The 5,542-nt window shown below is 32.2% G+C and overlaps 1 non-coding gene across 1 annotated transcript; it reads left to right on the top strand.

The window, feature by feature from the left end:
- The first annotated feature begins 807 nt into the window (after nucleotides 1-807).
- On the top strand, nucleotides 808-913 carry LOC113781772. Its single transcript, XR_003469678.1, has one exon. It is a non-coding gene; the product is annotated as a small nucleolar RNA R71 (small nucleolar RNA).
- The last annotated feature ends 4,629 nt before the right edge of the window (nucleotides 914-5,542 follow it).

Consider the following 5,542-nt stretch of genomic DNA (forward strand, 5'->3'; position numbering starts at 1 on the left):
TCTATCACTCTCCTCGTTCCCCTTATTTTCTTACACTAGAGGGTCCTCTAGTTGTTTATCACTATGAAGAGTAATGCCCTTGACATGTTCCTTAAGATTCACCTCCGTTTTACTTGGCAATTTCTCTTGATTTTGATTGTTGATAGACTTGGCGATTTGACCAATCTGGACCTCCATATTTTTATACATTCCGGTCAATTAATCCAACCGCCCCTCTATTCGCTCAAATCTCTCTTTTCTTTTGCTAATTTTTCCACCGCAATCTCCCAATCCGGTTTGGTATTCGTCTGTTGTGGCCTTGGTTGGAATCTTGGTGGATTATTGGGCCTTAGAGGATTGCCTTGCTCCTTCCATCCAAAATTGGGATGATTCCTCCACCCCAGATTATATGTATTCGAGTATGGATTGTTTTAAACATTCCTATTGTAATTCTTAACAAACTGAGCCTGCTCAACATCAATACACTCATTAGAATCGTGTTCTCCTCCATATATGGAACAACAAGTAACATATGCATTAGTAGAAGAACTCAGACCACATCTAGTTTGACGACGTAACATTTGCATCATATTATTCATTTGAGTACTAAGCATATTGATAGCATCAGTTTCAATCATACCTACTTGTTGCCTTGGATTACTTCTTTCATTAGCCCATTGATAATTATTGGCTGCCATTTCTTCGATCAAACTTTGAGTTTTTTGAGGTGATTTTGCCATCAATGCTCCTCTTGCGGCTGCATCGATAGTAGTTTTAGTAGAGAAAAATAAACCATTATAGAAGGTTTGCACAATAAATCAATCGGGAAGTCCATGGTGTGGACATCTCCTAAATAATTCTCTAAACCGTTCCCAAGTTTCATACAAAATCTATCATCAAATTGACTAAAACTAATAATATCCATTCTAAGGTTAGCCGTTTTACCATGTGAAAAGTATTTATTCAAAAATACCCTAGACAAATCATCCCAAGTGGTGAAGGTGTTGGGGGTATGAGAATGTAACTAAATTTTAGCCTTATCCCTCAATGAAAATGGGAACAACCTTAGCCTTATTATATCCTCACTAATTCCATTCATTTTAATAGTGTCACATATCTCCAAAAATGAGGTTAAGTGTGCATTAGGATTTTCTACGGCATTACCTCCGAATTGAAATTGTTGTGCCATTTGGATTAATGATGGTTTAATCTCAAAATTATTAGTATTTACCATTAGCTGCGCTATACTTTTTTGGGACTCTTGAGTTCCCGGTAGAGCGAAATCCCTTAGAGCTCGTCTATTTGTTTCATTTTTCTTCATTTCTTCTTCAAAAGGTAGCTCTATTGTGATTCCCTCTATTTGGTGAATCTCTTCTTCTTCTTGTTTGTAGTGTACGCCTTCTTTGCCTACGCAGTGTCCTTTCAATTTTTGGATCAAAAGGTGCTACTACCCGTAAAACTCGGTGCATATACTACAAACAAGAATAAAAGCGATTATGTAGCAATTAATTCACCAAAAACTAATAAAAATCCTAACTTATTATAAACAAATTAACTAATAGATACAAGTATTGTCCAAATTAATAAAGCTAATTAGGCCCTAATATTCCCGCTCTCCGGTAATGACGCCAAAAACTTGACGGACTTTTGATATAAGTTCAAGTTTAGTTCCGAATTATACCCGTTTTAACTGCAAATATACATGCCAAATTAATAGTTTATGACAAATATCGGGTTGATCCCATAGAGAGCAATTATGCAAGTACTAGATCCTTACTTGCTCTATTATTTAGACTAATGATCTATTTAAGCAAGAAAAGTAGTGGTTGCTACTACCTAACTAATTTTAACTAGATATTTGTAAGATAACAATGGAGAAAATCCACTAAATACTTGAGTTTAGGGATATAGATTTCCACTTATGGCATGAGAGATACAAGTAAATAGATTTACCTTTTGTTACAACTTTTATTTAATTAGGAATTCATTTCCTATATTACCAAGTCTTGTTCTCATGATAAAATGGTCTAGAATAGTCTAGTTTTTCCTATTCTCATGGTAAATAACTAGATCACTCTTGTTTCCTTCATGAAATACAAGTTTAATCCACTTAAATATATCTCTATTCTCATGAGTCTACTACTCAAACTCTATTCATGTTGTTCCATCATTATTACCAATTTTCATTGAATAACAACAACTAAAAACTTGCTATTTGTGATCAAGCAACAACAAGTGATAATCATGCATAAATAGACAGGTTAATATAAGATGTAACAATTGTATATCATATTCACTTCATATCAAGTAGTCATAAGCTTTATCTACTCCCTAAATTTAGAAATTTAGCTACTCATATAAGATATAACAAGAAAGAACATGGCTTCATTGCAAGAACACATATTGAATTACAAGTAAAAGATAGATAAAGAAATCTTAGCCAAGATTAATGAAGAAGTTCCTAATGATCTTCTATTTTTTCAACAAAAGAGTTATACAATAAATTCTCCAATTGTTCTCACAAAAGTTCTAGTTAGAGAGAACAAACAAAACTAACAACTAAGCTCCTATCCTCATATCTGATGAGAACTCTCTCTCATATGTTCTACTATTCTCCTATAATGATTCTAACATCTCTAGTGTTAAGGGAGTTAAAAAGGTAGTTTTGGACAAGACATAAAGCTCCTTTCTTCTTCCTTTTTGCATCTCAAGCATGTGCAGCCAAAATTCTCTCTCCTACTATAGCTGGGAGGTAGTGTGAAAACAAGGCAAGTGGCTTAGCAAGTTGCAGAAATCATTCTACAATACGCGACTACAAAATACATGACTACAACCCACGTATTCAGTAGTCGCGTATTCACTTCTGTGAATTTGGCCTTGTTTCATCTGCAATTTTCTCTATGGTGGATGCCAAGCTAACTCTTGTGTAAAACATGAAAGTTGTAACCCTATGAGTTAGCTTTCCAATGCTTCAAGAATCATCTAATTTAGAGCTCTGTAGACTGAGATATGACCAAAATATCCTTGACTGGTCAATTCCCTATTTCAGCTCTCGACCATACAAATAAGTTTCTGTTGTTCGATCTTTTGACCAGGAAAACAACTGAATTGGACTTCGATTCTTTATACCAAGTGTAGATCTATCTCTTAGCTTCAAAATGGTATAAAGATCACCTCAATCCTATCATTGTAGCTCAAGATATTGCTGAAATACGATAAGGTGTCCAAGCTGCCTACACTTGCATTTCTTATTTTGGATGCTTTGCACTTCATGTCTCCTTTTAACCTCTTCCAATCATCAATTATTATCCAATTGTCTTCTCAATTCATGCCGTTTGATGATTGAATTGTAAAACCTATAAACACATGAAGTTTTTACCATAAAAATTCATAGAAATGCACTTTTGCCACTTAAACCACACAATGTAGATTTTAACCAAAACCCTAGTTAATTAGTTATAAAAATAGAAAAAACACACTAAAACTACCTAATAAAACACACTAAAAACACGTAAAATATATACTTATCACATATATCACAATAATTTAGCAAAAGTTTAATCTCTGCCTATCAATTTAGATTTTAACTTCAAAAGGAAGTGATAATATTTACCACATGAATGACCTAATTGTTAAAAATGACAATGGAAGATAACAAGTACAATTGATTTGACCAAAAATTATTTGTTTATATTACAAACACATCTTCTAACACATATTTTTATCTCACATACATCACATCACAAAAAAGTGTTATAGTAAATTTTCCAAATAATCTACTATCTAAACACACTTTCTATTTCTCAGCGAGTCTCTACAAGTGTCTATTTATATTCAACCAAAAAAAAGCCTACTAAATTTGCATGAAATTTGTATAAAAAGAAAATTAATGCCAAATATTCAACTATAAAATTTATTATTAATAAAAAATCAAATTTTAGTCTAGCATTAATGTACAATAACTAAATACCAAGATTTATTCAAAAAATAACTAAATACATGAAATATTGAGTTTTACTTTGGTGATATTCGCTTTCATCTTCCATTTTATTCAATAAGCTTATAACACCTTTTATCGCAAGTCTTGCTTCCCATCAGCAACCTCTTTCTCGATCTCAGCCATAAACACTTGTACAGAGGGCATTTACCAGAGTACAATAAACACTTGAATTTTTTCATGAAAATTTCTTTCTTCATTTTCAAACAATGATATAGCAATTACTGCTCATGCAAAGTATTAACTTATTAAAGTTAAAATTTTGAACAACAGATTTGAAGACAACTTGACCCTTGGGCATACTCTACAAACGTATTATAAAAATTTGCCTCAATTCAGGACATTTAATTGCAAAAGTTTTTGTTTGAATGACTTTTCATTTATTTGACAGCAACAAGAAGACTGTGCTATCTAAAATTTAGAAAACAATCACATGCTAACATGCAATGTGCATTGGTGTATCACTAAGGACATGAAATATAAAAGAAATTGCATTCTTCAAATGAAAAAGAAGCCAAAAGAAAATATTACGTTTAAACTCATGTAGAAGACTCCATCTTGAAACAAGATCAAATTGCAAAAGATCTCTTCCTCACTTAGGTTCAGTATTTAGGGAAAATGATTACTTTTTCTCATTAACATATCCTTCAGGACCAAACAAGTGGGTATTATTTCAAATTTTTAGGTGGTTAAAAAAAATAATAACTAAAGACTATACACCAGAAAATTTCTTAACTTTGTGCCTGAATTGCATCTAACTCATTCAATACCACATCTTGGTGAAAGCAAATAGTTTCTCATCCTTATTGCTCATAAAAACTCAGTCAACATATAAACACTATAAACTTGTAATATATAGATAGAAGAGATAACTAAACACACTGAAATAGGTTATGATCTTATGATTACGAGTGATTGGTAGATCCCTTAAAGACTTGATCCTTATTTTAAATTGTCATGAAAGATAAGTCAACAATGAACTTTATGAGCTTGTAATGTGGCTTGAAAATGATAGTTAAAAGAAATAAGATTTTTAAGAATATTACACTTACGATTGCATTTCTTCCAAAAATTGCCCCAGATTTGGGCGTAGGTTTAAAAGATCTTTGACTCCATTTCAACTTTTATTATCATTGTGAGGACTTGCAACTTCCTTATATTTTTCTTAAAAATGCCCTTTTATTTGGAAATTATTCATTTAATATGGCCCTACTATCCAATCATCCCACAATAAGTACAAATGAATCTAGAAAGTGGGGTTTCATTTTTCGTTTTCAAGAAAGAGCGAATTAGGGTTTTCACATTTTTTCGTAGTGTGACTATTCGGTACCGAGTGAGGATCAAATTTGGTAGCTAAGAGTGACTTTTGGATGAGGAAATATTATATGATTAAAAGTGATAATAATAAGTTAGTGAATTATAAGTTAAAACCCTAGTACGTGCGAGTTAAGGAAAACGTTGAGAACCCGATATTTTCTTATTTTCCAGCCCTTATTTTTATTCTGTGCCTACATTTTCTATACTTTCCTTTATTATATTAATTTTCTAGCTATTTTTATAAGGGAA

This window comes from Coffea eugenioides, chromosome 8 (genome assembly GCF_003713205.1).
Source record: "Coffea eugenioides isolate CCC68of chromosome 8, Ceug_1.0, whole genome shotgun sequence".
Classification (NCBI taxonomy): Eukaryota; Viridiplantae; Streptophyta; class Magnoliopsida; order Gentianales; family Rubiaceae; genus Coffea; species Coffea eugenioides.